The following is a 17,320-nucleotide window of genomic DNA, read 5'->3' on the forward strand; positions in this document are numbered from 1 at the left end:
AGGAGTTGGAGTTTAAGACGTGCTTTAAATGGAAGAAAGCAAAGAAGCAGAGAGTTTGAGCTGGAAATTCTGGAGCTCAGGGCCCAGACTGATGAAAATTGAAAAATGTTCCAAGACGATAGAGTTGATGAGTCTAGGCCAGCTGTGAGGCTGGAGCAGGTCACGGATATCAGATCCATCAAGTGCAGAAAGATGAAGGAAGCCATTAAGCCCATTCTTGAAAACCCCTATGAGTTTGATTCTGGCTTCCTGTGGCTGGGCCAATGGGAAAAAACAACACATTTAGGGAGGGGAGAAGCTGGGAAATCAGTCAACTAGCTGAGGCCTATTAGGCGGAAGGTAAAAGTGTATTTCCAGAGAAATGTGACAGTGATGAGAAAGCGAGTAATTGGAAATGATCTCTCAAAAGAGATCTTGATGGACATAACCATCTTTCATTTCTTCAAAAGTCTCTTTTCCCCATCATTTTCATTGCAGGATTAATACTTCTCCATTAAGTAAATGGCATAGAAGGGAATAACTTGCATCTGTGGGTACTGACTTGGCAGTTATGAGCATCATATAATTTGTCAGATACACGGCTGTTACTTTTAATTGCATTTCATTTAAATTATACATTACAGGTGATTACAATCAATGTAAAAAGTAATTACTATGCAAATTTCAATCAAGGGAGCCCTGTTTGAAGTTTGAGAGGTATGACCATAAAATAACTTCTCTACAAGAGATTCAAAGCTGCAAGAAAATTAAATCCTTGAAGGAGATTGAACGAATTTCAAGCAAAATATATGTTCTGTTCCTGCTGGCCATGGAATAAGGAACTGTGAAATTGTGAACTTTGGAAAAAAGAAGCCTTCTAACAAATCACAGAATCCCAACAGTGCACAAAGAGGCCATTCAGCCCACTGAGACCCTCCAAAGAGCATCCTACACAGCCCACCACCCTATCCTGTAACCCTGCATTTCCCATGGCTAACCCACCTAACCTGCACAGCCCTGGACACCACAAACAATTTAGCATCTACCCTGCACATCTGTGGACAGTGGGAGGAAATCAGAGCACCTGGAGGAAACCCACACAGACACAGGGAGAACGTGCAAAGTCCACACAGCCTGTGGCTGGAATCAAACCAGGTTCCCTGGCCCTGTGAGGCAGCAATGCTAACCACTGATCCAACCCAAATCAAGACAGGACCCAGGGATTTTTACACCAGAAAAGTGCAATCTTGGACAAACACTCAATACCACCACTGTTGGATCTCTGGCATTTCAGACTAAAGCCAAAGAAACACCATCTCACCACCTCTGTATTTGTTAGCTCCATTTCTGTGCACCCTTGAAGCTGGTAGAAATGTTAATGGGGAATACAGCAGTTATGATCCAAGGGACTGTGTCATTCTCTACCTTGTTCCACATAATGCAAAGCATTGTGAAGGAGGAAAGAAAAAGCACTTTGTCACAATTTCATAATGGTGTTGCCACAGTGCTTTCATAATAAAGGCCAACATGTCATTATTTTTTCACCTTAAGATCCAAATCCAAATCCAAAGATCTTACATCGAAAGATGAGCAGGTTAGTTGGAGTGGCAATGCTAAATTGCCCAGTAGTGTTGAAAATGTGTTGCAGCAGGTCAGGCAGCATCCAAGGAGCAAGAGAATCGATGTTTCGGGCATGTGCCCTTCTTCAGGAATGAGGAAAGTGTGCCAAGCAGGCTAAGATAAAAGGTAGGGAGGAGGGACTTGGGGGAGGGGCGTTGGAAATGTGATAGGTGGAAGGAGGTTAAGGTGAGGGTGATAGGCCGGTGTGGGGTTGGGGGCAGAGGTCAGGAAGAAGATTGCAGGTTAGGAAGGCGGTGCTGAGTTCGAGGGTTGGGACTGAGACAAGGTGGGGCGAGGGGAAATGAGGAAACTGGAGAAATCCGAGTTCATCCCTTGTGATTGGAGGGTTCCTAGGTGGAAGATGAGGCGCTCTTCCTCCAGCCGTTGTGTTGCTATGGTCTGGCGATGGAGGAGTCCAAGGACCTGCATGTCCGTGGTGGAGTGGGAGGGGGTGTTGAAGTGTTGAGCCACGGGGTGGTTGGGTTGGTTGGTCCGGGTGTCCCAGAGGTGTTCTCTGAAACGTTCCGCAAGTAGTAGTGTGTAGGGATGTGTTGGCTAGATGGATCAGCCATGGTTAATGCAGGTTTACAGGGATAAGGTGAGGAAGGGAGTATGGGTGAGATGCTCTTCAGGGGTTGGTGCAGATTTGATAGGTCAAATTGTCTCAATCTGCACTGCGGGGATTCTATGATTAAAGTTTCCTTAGGTTCATCCATCAATCACTCGGTCATTTATTAAAATGTGATTAAAGTACAAGTCTTGGAAAACCTTAATTTTCCTATCCGCTGCAACAACATTTTCACGAAGTGCAATAGGGAGCACTGTATATAAAATATCAGGATCAATTCACATGCACAAAAAAATTACATAAAATCTGACCAAGAACATTAACATTAAATATAGCAACTAATAGCATCATTTGACCAAATGCCAACACTCTGCTTTTAAAATAAAGCCAATCACAGAAATTATGATTCTTCTATGCTGACAGTAAGCATTCTTGACTTTATTTTTAAATACAGTATTTTTTCCTCATTTGTCAAAGGTATATTGATCACCCTCTAATTCTATACAAGGGCATTTAGAGTTGATTCAACAGGTATATTCCAAAATGAAATAAAACCCTGTTTCCACTTGAGGCTAAAGGACATGTGAGAAATTCTTTCAATATTCACAAATGAACTGCTTGTTCTTTTCAATATTTTATCAACTTTGAATCCGTATTTTATATTACTTTAAAAAGCTAAAAAGAATGGCCAACTGAGGTACTTCTTTTCTGGATTAAAACCACTCATCTGTCTCAAGAGAAAACAATTAGAACATCTCATACTGCTGTTTGTCTCAATGCCTTTCTATAATAAAAGGTCAAAATAAAGGCATAATATCAGAACAAGGCATCATGCATTTAAGAGAGAGTCAAGGAGTAATTTCTTACCTCAGAGGTAGTGAATCTGTGGAATTCTTCACCATGGAGGATCGTACAGATTGGGTCATTAAGTATATTCAGGAGTGAAATAGATTATTTTAATCAGCAAAGGAATCAAGGGTTATGGGGTAAAGGCAGGAAAGTGGAGTTGAGGATTATCATATCAACCCTGATCTCATTAAATGGCAGAACATATTGGATGGGCTGAATGGCCTACTGCCTTCCTCTGCCTTATGGTTTTATGGTCTTTCCTGAACCCAGTTCGAGGTGGGAATTTCAAATTGAACGTTTCACTCAAATACACTACCTCAAATTCTAAAGGTATCAAACGACAGCACAGGACATTTAATCAACACATCACCCTATCTTTGCTGTAAAAAAGAACTTGAACATGTGTCACATGAGGAAGCCACTTTGTTGACTGGGTCAAAAATTCAGCAAAAATTTGTTTGCAGAGCCTACACCATTGAAAGCTACTGAACTCACAGCAAGTCATCAAGCAACTAAGACAATAAGCAATTAGGTAGGATTCTGCGTAATCCAAGATGGAGGATAGGAAAAATCTCTGCCTGTAACAGGCTGCTCCTTTTTTGAGGTATTTTAGGTGTTGGAAGTGATTTCCTCAAATCCCAGAAGCAGCAATTACTGTTTTATGTGCTGTTGCATTGTTTTGGAACTTTGGACAGAAAAAAAGTCAAAACAACAGCACTTTTAAAAGGGAGAGGAACAGACAAAGGCAGCACATGGTCAGGTCAGTGCAGGAGAGAGAGAGAGAGAAAGAAACCCACACTGCTAACTGACACAGCAAAGAATCTGCGCAGTTACTGCCCTTGCAGTTTGAATTCATGTATCACTGGACATTGGAGTGCACCTGGGAAAATTAACAAACAGCGAAATTCACAACTGATCTTCACAGATCCTGTTTGGGAGAGGAAAAACAAATAAGTGAATAATTTTAAGTGTGGCCTTGCTGTAAGTCTGCAGTAGTGAGTAGAGTGTGTGCTTTCTAGATGATATGTTTTATACACAAAGCTCCCTCTACACCATCAGTCATACAGTGTAGAAACAAACTCTTCGGTCCAACTAGTCCACGTTGACCATGTGCCCAAATGAAACTAGTCCCACTTCCCTGCGTTTGGTCCATATCCCTCCAAACCTTTTCTCTTTGTGTACTTATTCAAATGTATTTTAAATTGTACCCACATCTGTCACTTCCTCTGGCACTTCATTCCACACACAAACCATTTTGTGTAAAAAAGATGCTCCTCACCCTTTTAAATCTTTCTCCTCTCACCTTAAAAACATGCCCCCCAGTTTTGAACTCCCCCACCTCATGGAAAAGACTTTTGCTATTCACCTTATCTCTGCCCCTCATTATTTTATCATCCCCTATAAGATTACCCCTCAACCTCCTATGTTCCAGTGAAAAAAGTCCCAGCCTATTTTTATACCTAAACTCACTTTTCCCAGCAACATCCTGGTAAATCTTTTCTGAACCCTTTCCAGTTTAATAATATCCTTCCTATAACAGGGTGACCAGAAGTGCACATGGTACTCCAGAAGAGGCCTCACCAACATCCTGTATAACCTTAACACAACATCTCAACTTCTATACTCAATGGTCTGAGCAATAAAGGCAAGCTTTTTGCAAGGTTTGTAGCTCAGGTTGAGGTTTAGGGTGTAGGTTTGCTCGGTGAGCTGTAGGTTTAATATCCAGACGTTTCATTCGTGGGCGGCACGGTGGCACAGTGGTTAGCACTGCTGCCTCACAGCGCCAGAGACCCGGGTTCAATTCCCGCCTCAGGCGACTGACTGTGTGGAGTTTGCACATTCTCCCCGTGTCTGCATGGGTTTCCTCCGGGTGCTCCGGTTTCCTCCCACAATCCAAAATAAAAGTGCCCGTAGTGTTAAGTAAGGGGTAAGTGTGGGGGTATGGGTGGGTTGTGCTTCGGCGGGTCGGTGTGGACTTGTTTCCACACTGTAAGTAATCTAATCTAATCTAATCTAATTACCTGGCTCGGTAACATCAGCAGTGGCGACCACCAAGTGAAGCAAAACTGTTGTCTCCTGCTTTCTATTTATATGTTTGTCCTGGATGGGGTTCCTGGGGTTTGTGATGATGTCATTTACTGTTCGTTTTCTGAGGGGTTGATAGATGGCATCTAGATCTATGTGTTTGTTTATGGCATTGTGGTTGGAGTGCCAGGCTTCTAGGAATTCTCTGGCATGTCTTTGCTTAGCCTGTCCCAGGATAGATGTGTTGTCCCAGTCGAATTGGCTTTTTTCATCCGTGTGTAGGGCTACGAGGGAGAGAGGGTCGTGTCTTTTTGTGGCTAGCTGGTGTTCATGTATCCTGGTGACTAACTTTCTTCCTGTTTGTCCTACATAGTGTTTGTGGCAGTTCTTGCATGGAATTTTGTAGATGACATTGGTTTTGTCCATGGGCTGTACTGGGTCTTTTAAGTTTGTTAGTTTTTGTTTGAGAGTGTTGGTGGGTTTGTGTGCTACTAGGATTCCGAGGGGTCTTAGTAGTCTGGCTGTCATTTCTGAAACTTCTTTGATGTATGGTAAGGTGGTTAGGGTTTCTGGCTGTGTTTGGTCTGCTTGTCGTGGTTTGTTCTTGAGGTATCTGCGGTCTGTATTTTTTGAGTATCCGTTCTTCTTGAATATATTGTATAGGTGGTTCTCCTCTGTTTTCCTAAGTTCGTCTGTGCTGCAATGTGTGGTGGCTCATTGGAATAGTGTTCTGATACAGCGTCATTTGTGTGTGTTGGGATGGTTGCTGGTGTAGTTAAGTATTTGGTCAGTGTTTGTCGGTTTTCTGTATACGCAGGTATACAGTACAGCCAATGGACAAAACCAACGTCATCTACAAAATTCCATGCAAGGACTGCCACAAACACTACGTAGGACAAACAGGAAGAAAGTTAGCCACCAGGATACACGAACACCAGCTAGCCACAAAAAGACACGACCCTCTCTCCCTCGTAGCCCTACACACGGATTAAAAAAACCACCAAATCGACTGGGACAACACATCTATCCTGGGACAGGCTAAGCAAAGACATGCCAGAGAATTCCTAGAGGCCTGGCACTCCAACCACAACGCCATAAACAAACACATAGATCTAGATACCATCTATCAACCCCTCAGAAAACGAGCAGGAAATGACATCACAACAAACCCCAGGAACCCCATCCAGGACAAACCTATAAATAGAAAGCAGGAGATAACAGCTTCGCTTCACCTGGAGGTCGCCACTGATGATGTTACCTAGCCAGGTAATGAAACGTCTGGATATCAAACCTACAGCTCAGCGAGCAAACCTACACCCTAAATAAAGGCAAGCGTGTTAAACACCTTCTTAACTACCCTGTCGACCTGTGACACAAGTTTTAAAGAATTATGTACCTGAACCCTGAGGTCTCTCTGATCTACAACACTACCCAGGTCCCTACCTTAATTGTACAAGTTCTGCCCTTGCAATACCTGGCATTTATGCAAACTAAACTCCACCTGTCATTCCTCAGCCCATTATCCCAATTGATCAAGATCTCTTTGTAATGTTAGATAATCTTGTTCACTATCTACTATATCACCAATTTTGGTGTCATCCTCAAACTTACTAACCATGCCTCCTACATTCTCATCCAAATCACATATATAAATAACAAACAAAAGTGGAGTCAGCTCCAATCCCTGTGGAACACTACTGGTCACAGGCCTCCAGTCCAAAAAACAACGGCCCATCATCACCCTCTGTCTCCTATCATTAAGCCAACTTTGGATCTCACCCTGAACCCCATGTGATCTAACTTTACGAATTAGCCTACCATGCAAAACCTTATCAAAGGCTTTACTAAAGTCCATGCTCCTTCAAACACTCCCAGGACAGGGACAGCACGAGGTTAGAAACTGACAAAAACCTTCTCTCCACTGTCTTCTTTCTAATTATTACTTTTTATTGAGATAAATCTTTTGATTAAACTTAAAAATATAAGCCATAAGAATTAAGTTAGCTCGAGCAGTGTTTTGTAGAGGAATAAGACAGTGCTATTTTCTGGGCCTCCAGATTGGAAGAAGAAAAAATGGTAAGTGGAGTGCATGAGGGGCATGGATAGGGTAAACAGACAAGGTCTTTCCCCTGGGGTGGGGGAGTCCAGTACTAGAGGGCATAAGTTTAGGGTGAGAGGGGAAGGATATAAAAGGGACCTAAGGGGCAACTTTTTCACAGTCTGTGGTGTGTGTACGGAATGAGTTGCCAGAGGAAGTGGTGAAGTCTGGTACAATTACAGCATTTAAAAGGTATCTGGATGGGTACAGGAATAGGAAGGGTTTGGAGGGATATGGTCCAGGTGCTGGCAGATGGGACTAGATTGGGTTGGGATATCTGGTCAGCATGGACGAATTGAACAGAAGGGTCTGTTTCCGTGGTGGACTTATTCTATGACTCAATGACTCTAAATGTGGGCGCTACGGTGGCACAGTGGGCAGCACGGTGGCACAGTGGTTAGCACTGCTGCCTCACAGCGCCAAGAGACCCGGGTTCAATTCCCGCCTCAGGCGACTGTCTGTGTGGAGTTTGCACATTCTCCCCGTGTCTGTGTGGGTTTCTTCCGGGTGCTCGGGTTTCCTCCCACAGTCCAAAGATGTGCAGGTCAGGTGAATTGGCCATGCTAAATTGCCCGTAGTGTTAGGTGAAGGGGTAAAGGTAGGAGAATGGGTTTGGGTGGGTTACGCTTCGGCGGGTCGGTGTGGACTTGTTGGGCCGAACGGCCTGTTTCCACACTGTAAGTAATCTAATCTAAAAAAATGTCTTGAAAGTGGAGGTAAAACAAAACCCCACCCCATTACAAATAAGAGTCCATTTGAGCTCCAACCTTCTGAAAATCTGACTGCAAGAAACCTCACAGTCTGAGAATCCTTTACAAGATCCTCACTTCAACTAAAGCATAAGTTTTAGTGAAGAAATTATAGGCCTGCTGCTAAAGAGACTGAAATAATAAGTTATAACTGTGTCTAACATTTTTGTGTAAGATTGTGGTTAGCTGAAGGGACTAAGGCCTAATGAAGAGCTTATGCTCAAAACTATGACTCTCCTGCTCCTTGGATGCTGCCTGACCAGCTGTGCTTTTCCAGGGGACAGCCTTGGACAGTGAGGTCTTCCTCAAACTAAGTAACAATGTCTATCATACTAATGTAACTTGTATCTGTTGCTATCATCCAATAAATTGCATCTGGTTTCCGACAAGCATCTCATCTTATTACACTACCAGGCGGTTTTCCTCCACTACACTGGACCAAGCAGAAACCTGCCAGGAAATAGGTGGGTAACAGCAAATGTGTTCAACGTATTTAGCACCGAGATGAACTTGAGTAAGGATCCATCATTTAACCATAGTGTGTAAGAGAGATGAAGAAGTGAGACAGTATTGAAGACATCAGGAGTTAACTTGTGATAATAAGTGAGCTGCTTCATTTAAGTACGCACAACAAACTTATTGCTGGAATTATTTCACAGGGATCATCATTCTGAGAATAATAAAAATGCACACCCCTTATAAGCATGCATATGTATCACAAGATATAAAAAGGAACATGCACATTTAGTGTGATAAAATGTTGATTACTATAACAGGCACCGCCTGTTCAGGATTGTGCACATAATGCCCAATATCTAACTGTATAATAATATAGCCAGAGGCACAGTAATGGACTCCCATGTCACCTTAAGATGTTGGCCCAGAGTTTGCAGTGAGCAAAAAGCAAGACTGCTCACTGTTAATGCTGAAGTAAATATTGCTGAAAAATCCAGCAAAGTTTCTCATTGGAGTTTTATCTATATCGCTGCGTAGCAAAACTGCAACTTCAGGAAGCATTTTTTAATTGAACGGAGAAAAATGTGGTTATCAGGCTGCCCAGGCATCCAATCAAACCCAAGGATTCCCACAGACAGCCAAATTGGAAACAAAAAGCATGAAAATAAATTACTTTAAACAAAGAGCTTAGTGAGGATTGGGACAAAAATGTAGGGTGAAGGTAGAAGCTAAAATATTCTGAAAAATCTTCTTTGACAATCAATGAAGAAAAATAACTTAAAGCACTAATTAATTATTTAAAGCACTCCACAATTATTACATTATTTTTTTCAGAATTACATCTATTGTTCATCAACATTTACAACTCATGTTGCATTAAAACTCCTGATTGGGTGAGATATAATTTTTAAGAGGTTTCTTACAATGAGGTGCTCAGAGAATTTAGAATTTCCATGGATTGCAGTGGACGCTGGCTCTACAGGTGGTACCACAGTCCAGAATCACCACACTAATTCCTTAACTCAAGTCAATTTCAAAAATTCGGAGGTGGGCAAACAGTCAACAATAACAATTAGAATCAAATCTTACTTCAATTCACTTGAGCTCACAGCTCGCTTTGAGAATAAGAGAAATGATTTAACATGATATCAAACTACGCTCCATTATTAAACTCGTTTATCTTCACCTGATGAGCCCTGGCATTGAGACATGTCAGTATACTCACATTTGATTAGGAATCCTGCTCATATCAAATTGTTCCGATTAAATGGCCCTGTATCTTTTGTTTTTTTCTCTGTCCATACAGCAGTTGTTCAGAGACTCCCTAGTACTCTTATGAGTAAAATACACTACCTTGATTAAAATGAGAGTCTTAAGATACTATGCAGTGCTATTTTCATTACAAATCCATGTCATCGTAGTTTCTGGAGTGAGCCAATTAATCTTCAGTGCCTTGGAAGTAGGTTACAACTTCTCATTAACTAGCTTTAGTACACAACATGACTATTTCCAGTTTTTGTTAATTCTGAAACAGAATTCATTCCCGAAGCCTTACCCTGAAGAGAAAATTAAATCAGGGACCAAGAACCGTGACATGATATCATTAAACTTGATTTTTAAGCATGACAATCTGTTACTATGTCCTTCAAACAGCGGAGCAAGTAGCATGAGGATTTCACTGCCTAGACATATCACTTCACAGGTTTACTGGATCCATCAATAGTCACTGATAAATCCACATGGAATATAATTGATGTACTGTCAAGACAAACACTAAATAATTCCTTCCTTCAGTTCCACTGACATCACAGTTTACTTAAGAATAGCAAGGTGACTACCTTGCAGATAACAATTCAAACTTGGTAACATACTTGGCTAACTCTCGCCAGGCATCACCCCAAATTCTTACAGTGAGTTCTGTTGACTGTTTTGGCTTAACTGCCTGCACCTCATGACAAAACAATTTGTGAATACTACCACCACAGAACATGAAATATTCGGGCAAAACAGAAATACCTTCCTTCATATAACATGTTTCATAAACTAGGAAAGTCTCCAAGCAGTTTCTCAAGTACCTTCAGAGAGGTGGTGTTCTGGGCACAGTCAAGATTTATCCCATTGAAGTGGAAACACCAGGCAAACAAAATCCAGAACACCCTGGATGGCAAAAGAAATAGGCATTAAAATGTTGCTTATGACAGATGTCCGTGAGAGTACAGTACAGAGCCTGGTCGAATATCACAGGTATAGAAGGGAAGTGAAAAATCAAATGCAGAAAGAACCATCAGTGCAATGAAAGAGCAATGAACATAAAAGGAAACCAACAGTTTTCTATCAGAACTTGAAGGGTAAAAGGGTGGTTAAATGAGGCATAGGACTGATTAGGAACAAAAGTGGGGATGTATACATGAAGAAGACATCTGTCTTTACCAAGGAAGAGGATACACTCCAGGCCATGGTGAAAGAGGAGATAGTTCAGACAATTAATAAAGGAAGATTACTGGTCACGCATTGTAGTACCAATCACTGGCGGCTTGTGGTTGAGATAAAGACATCAACCCTCCTTTCAATACTGAATCTGAAGGCTGATTAAACAGCATTCATGGAGGATAAATCACTAATGTGTCAAGACAAGGAGAGGCACTTATCTTAGCAACAAAATGTAATTTATTACATGATAGCAATCCATACAAGCCAACTGCCTTGCTTCCATCATTACAAAAACCATCAGGAAGCAGAGGTGACATGGCTGTCGCCATTAGGACCTCCTGCTAGACTGCCCCTTCCCCAGCCAAAGACTGGATGCTGCCATTAGACTGGGTGCAAATTAACATTGCTTCAGCATTAATTCTTTAACAATCACAATCCTATACAGAAGACTCCGCCCCCCCCCCCCCCCCCCCCCCCCACCCCGCCACCACCACCACCACCCAAGCATTTTCACCATAGATAACATTTATCCATTCAGGTGTAGAATTATTTTTATATTTACCACTAATCCCATCAACCCTGAAGTTCTAACTTCACAAACTGAGTTCTTCCACAATGTGTTCTCTTTGGACTGGGAAGGTTGGTCGGCTATTCACCTTGATTCTGCTTTTGTACATCATTTCTCCATTGGAGAACCTTTCAACTCTTGGACGCTCCTTGTGAAGGATGCTCATGTCTGTTAAAACTGGTAGCTGGTCAATGACCTTGTCTTTAATCTCCTGAATTCCCTCAGTGGAGGAACTCTTCCTTTATAACTCAGGTCACTGTCCCATTAGATCACCTGAAATTCTTTCAATCTTGTGAATATCAGTCATGGAATATGGCTGTTCTGTTGAAACAAGCAGTTTTTTTTCTTTGTCATATCCTAGATTTTCAGACCTTTCAGTTTCTTCTTTCTCACCATGTCCTGAATTGGTCTGGCTTTGAGGAAGTCACATGCAGCTCATCTCCATTATTGTCAAGGACATTTTTAAACTCAATCTGCTGTGGTATATTAGTTTGCTATTTCAACTTGATGGTCAAGTTGGATGTCTTAATTTGCCTTCTGTGGGTGTCTTGCTGGTGAAGTAGGCATTTTTACATCCTCAATCGTGATGCTAGTGGATTGCTGTTTGTATTCTATTATGCTTGATATGGATACTGATAATTCTTCTTTGGTAAATGAAGAGTGAACCGGAGTGTGTGGTGGAGGAAGGTTCCATTGAATCAGTCCAGAGGAAATTAGATGTTATGTGAAATGGAAGAATGTGAGGGGAGAAGGCAGGGCAATGGTATGATGTGAATTATTCATGTGGAGAACCAGGGCTGATGGGACGAGTGGTCTCCTGGTTATAAACAATTCAATTATTGTGTGAAGTACTCCTGAAGTAAAGTTACAATTTTAATTTAGGAACTGCAGAAGCCAATTTGGATAAAGTAAGACCCCACAGACAGCAATGTAAGAAAGACCAGTTATTCTGTTTGGATGCTGTTTGTTAATAAATAAATATTTATTGGCCAAGAACCCATGTAAAACTCCCTTGCTTAGATTCAAATAGTGTTGCTGATCCTACATACACCCAGAACAGACAGGGCTCTTATTTGACCTCTCTTTTCAAAAGTGGCACCACCAGCAGTATAATGTGCACATGCACACACTCATACACCCACACAAACACACTTCCTCTCACACACAAACAGAGGGACACATACTCACACAGACTCTCACAAACACACACACTCACAGGCAGGCACCTTATTATTCAACAAAGTGCAGATGAATTCTCCTCGATATCCTGGCTAATATTTATCACCATGCAACTAACTTCACTGAAACAAAGTTGCAACATTTTTACCATGTGACTGTTTATGGGATCTTGCTGTGCAGAAATGGGTTGCCACTTTTCCTACAAGACAAAAGAGTGACAATACTTCAAATTATTCCACTTGCTGTAGCGTGCTTTGAGATGTCCTGAGGCTGTGCAAGTTGCTTTCTGACGTCAAGTCTCGTTACATCTGGAGAATCCTCATGATATCAATGGCTGAGAGGCCGGAGAGATTAAGTGAACCAGAAATGCAAACTCCTGAAGTAACGCAGCAAACCTCACAGGAACTACATCAATACCCCTCAACTGAAGATATTGCATAGATTTGCCATACAGGTAACTGCCAAAGATATATGTCCACTCACTAAAGCACCATCAATGGAAAACATTTATATTGTAAATGATGGCAAATAATATGATTCAATTTCCAAAGGAAAGTTGTTGGAGCCCTGAGAACCTGTCTCGCTGAGCTGCGTCTGACAGAGGCCATGTCTACAACTGGCTTTGCATGGTTTGCTCACAGTTTCTAAACTGGATATCCGAATAAGAAAAGGCAAAATGTCTGATCCAGATTGACTTGGAAATTCCTAAAGTCAGCTTGACCCATTTGGTTATGCTCAAAAACTTCTACGTATGAAAAGGTAAAAGGATACTGGAAGAGAGATAACTTTCTTTGCACAATAAGTGTCTCTGCAGCTGAGAAACATTGCTGTTTGCATCGCCTGAAGGGAGCTAGGGCCAGAGAGTGTTCGCTTTCTGAGCTGTCCCCAGTAGACTAATCTCCTCACATCTTTTATAATCATTCTATTCTATTAAATCTCAATTGTCTCTAACACTATATTCTGCATTCTATTCTATTACCCTGAAGTAATAATGATTTGTTTGGATTGCATGCACAACAATACTTTTCACTGTATCTCAGTAAATGCAACAATAATAAATCTAAACCCATCAAAGGCTTGAGGCATGGGATTTTCCTTGCTTTTTATCTTTGTATTCGTAAAATGTAAGGAGTGCGTCACCCCAGTGGAGTGGGAGGGGACACAGAGGAAGAGATATTACAATGTTCACTGAGGGGAAGCAGATTAATAACAGCATGACAGATAATCCCCTTCCTTCCCTCCCTTCTCATTCTTTTCAGCCACCCTCCCACTCTGACTTCCCCCCCCTCCCCTCCCACTGTCTATTTTACTCATAGAACCAATGCCATTGAACTTTTCTCCCAAGCGTTTCAAAGCTGATGTACTCCATGCTTCTGTGCTGTTTTCTATACTGAGGCTCATCACAATGAAACTGATTCTTTCCCTGATTAAGACGACTTTGCAATTCCTTGCCTGATCTTCAAGGTACATTTTCTCTGCAATACTGAAGAAATTTGCTTTGTGCCAAAGTTTCAGTGGCATAAATACAGCCAGCATCAAGAAGCAGGGCTTGGTCTGACGTGTATTAGATATCCTGGAGAGCAAGTTTCAGGATGCTTCATTTTAGAGTTAACTCGAAAAGTTCTGTGCAACAGCAAAACCATGGTGCATTAACTCTAACATTGAAATGTTCCATTCATCTCTTTCTAAAACATACAGAATTATAGAACACAAGCTACATGACATATTGTCAATACTCTTCTGCTCTACTCAATCTGGATCTTAACCACGCATCCAGGTTTCTCTCCATTTAAGAAAAAATATGAAAGAGAGCAGACAGTAAATGAAAGAGTCATGGAGATGTACAGCGGGGAAAGAGACCCTTCAGTCCAAATCGTCCATGCTGATCAGACATCCGAACCCAATCCAGTCCCATTTGACAGCACTTGGCCCATATCCCTCTAAACCCTTTCTATTCATATACCCAACCAGATGCCTTTTAAATGCGACAATTGTATCAGCCTCTGCCACTTTCTCTGGCAGCTCAATCTGTACATGCACCATCTTCTGCGTGAAAAAGTTGCCCCGTAGGTCTCTTTTATATCTTTCCCCTCTCACCCTATGCCCTCTAGTTCTGAACTCTCCCAACATGGGGAAAAGACTCTGTTCATTTATCCTATCCATGCTCCTCATTATTTTGTAAACCTTTATAAGATCACCCTCAGTCTCCAACACTCCAGGGAAAACAACCCCAGCCTATTCAGCCTCTCCCCATACCTCAAATGTTCCAAACCTGGCAGCATCCTTGCAAATCTTTTCTGAACCCTTTCAGGTTTCACAACATCCTTCCAATAGCAAGGAGACCAGAATTGCATGTAATATTCCAACAGTGGCCTAACCAATTTCCTGTCCAGCCGCAACATGACCTCCCAACTCGTGTACTCAATACTCTGACCAATAAAAGAAAGCATACCAAACACCTTCTTCACTATCCTATCTACCTGCAACTCCACGTTCAAGGAGCTATGAGCCTGCACTCCAAGGTCTCTTTGTTCAGCAACACTTCCTAGGACCTTACCATTAAGTGTATATGTCCTGCTCTGATTTCCTTTACCAAAATGCAACACCTCACATTTATCTAAATTAAACTCCGTCTGCCACTCCTCAGCCCATTGGCCCATCTGATCAAGATCCCATTGTAATCCGAGCTAACCTTCTTCGCTGTCCACTACACCTCCAATTTTGGTGTCATCTGCAAACTTACTAACTGCACCGCCTATGTTCACATCCAAATTATTTATATAAATAATGAAAAGTGGTGGACCCAGCACCGATCCTTGTGGCACTCCACTAGTCACAGGCCTCCAGTCTGGAAAGCAACCCTCCACCATCCTCTGTCTTCTACCTATGAGCCAGTTCTGTATCCAAATGGCTAGTTCTCCCTGTATTCCATGAGATCTAACCTTGCTAACCAGTATCCCATGGGGAACCTTGTTGAACGCTTTACTGAAGTCCACTCAGATCATATCCACCACTCTGCCCTCATCAATCCTCTTTGTTTCTTCTTCAAACAACTCAAACAAGTTGAAAATATCTGAATAAAGCTTTCGAACAGCAATGATGTCATTCATCCCACTGATACCAGATGCACATGATAATTCACTAAATAGTTAAGACTTGATTTATATTACACCTGAAAGAAATACTGCAGAAATCTTGAGGCTAATGAACTAGTTTGAAAGACAATGATCTGTTATGTAAGCTATAACAGACTCATCTCATTCATTGTGTTATCTTACTGCAGGAGAGTTGTTTTATTTTTTGATGGTTAGTGAACATTCGATAGTTCATGCAGACTGCGTAATGATTGCAAGAACAAAGGGAGAACAGAATGAATTCACCCTTGTAGCAATTTTCTCACAAATGTGATTAACAAATAATCATTTAAATTATGAGACATTCAGAATGCACAAAATGAGTAAATTGCTTTCCCCCCAAGCAAGCTGTGATAATACGTCAGACTACATCCACAAATGTCAATCACGAGCCAAAAAGCTTGAACAGTAATCTATTTTATTACAGCTCAGAGTCTGTATATTCCATGTATATGTTTGGTTATTCAAACTGGATTCTGTAAAAAAAAAATTGGTTTTTCTGCAACTGTAAGATGATTCTCCATTTAGATGCATCCATAAGACTATTGAAAGGTTTGTTTGCAACTGCTGTGGATTGTTACAATGAAAGCCAGTGTTCAAACAGCACAAAGCAACAGATTGTCCAATATGCCAGTAAGTGGGGATAGAAATCATTGCAGACTTCTCTCACAGAGAAACATTTTCTTGGTACTGGAATTTCAGTTAAGTAAAGCAGAAACTGGCCCAATCATGTAACTGCACAACCTGAAGACTTCCCACACTATAACAGCAAGTCCGAGGTTTGGGTCCCACTCTCGGATTTCAGCACAAAAATCAAGGCTGACTGTTGCCAGCACTCTCAGAAATATTGTTTTTCAGAGGAGATGTTAAACCAAGGTTATAGAGTCACAGAGATGTATAGCACAGAAACAGGCTCTTTGGTCCAACTCGTCCATGCCAACTAGATATTTGACTCTATTGTAATTCAGCTTTGTTGACCACTGTTTTGGTGTCATCTGCAAAGTTACTAACTATATCACCTATGTTCATATCCAAATGGTGTGGCATGGAAGACATTTCTACCTGTTGGGTAGCTCAGGAATGTTATACAGCAGTAGTCATACTGCATAGAAACAGACCTTGCGGTCCAATTCATCCGTGCCAACGAGATTTATCGAGTTCCATTTGCCAGCATTTGGCCCATGTCCCTCTGAATTCTTCCTATTCATGCACTAATCCAGATGCCTTTTAAATGTTGTAATTGTACCAGCCTCCACCACTTTCTCTGGCAGCTCATTCCATACACGCACCGCCCTCAGTGTGAAAGAATTGCCCCTTAGGTCCATTTTATATCTTTTCCCTCTCACCTTAAACGTATGCTCTCTAGTTCTGGACTCCCCCACCTTGTCTATTTACTCTAACCATGCCCCTAATAATTTTATAAACCTCTAGAACAATGTGCATCCCTCCACTCCAACCTCAAACTCACCACCAAACCCCAGACAATTGGGGGGGTAAGGGCGGCGTAGTCGTGTGGTGCACCGACCTCTACACCACTGAAGTCAGGCGCCAACTCACAGACACCTCCTCCTACAGTCCCCTTGATCACAACCTCACCTCCCAGCACCAAACCATCATCTCCCAGACCACCCACAACCTCATCACCTCTGGGAATGTCCCATCCAC

The 17,320-nt window shown here is 41.9% G+C and overlaps 1 protein-coding gene across 3 annotated transcripts in view; it reads right to left on the reverse strand.

Moving 5' to 3' along the window:
* Positions 1 to 17,320, reverse strand: part of LOC122559499 (contactin-1) — a 771,145-nt gene that overhangs the window by 574,941 nt on the left and 178,884 nt on the right. The window contains exon 4 of one of the 3 annotated variants that reach the window (XM_043709043.2): positions 10,420 to 10,501. The exons of the other annotated variants lie outside the window; for them this stretch is intronic. The gene's annotated coding sequence lies outside the window, so the exon portion shown is untranslated. The remainder of the gene's footprint in view (positions 1 to 10,419; positions 10,502 to 17,320) is intronic. 3 annotated transcript variants of the gene reach the window in all.

The sequence above is a fragment of the Chiloscyllium plagiosum genome, unplaced genomic scaffold, assembly GCF_037043375.1.
Source record: "Chiloscyllium plagiosum isolate Xiang-an unplaced genomic scaffold, Cpla_swu_hap1 HiC_scaffold_19, whole genome shotgun sequence".
NCBI lineage: Eukaryota > Metazoa > Chordata > Chondrichthyes > Orectolobiformes > Hemiscylliidae > Chiloscyllium > Chiloscyllium plagiosum.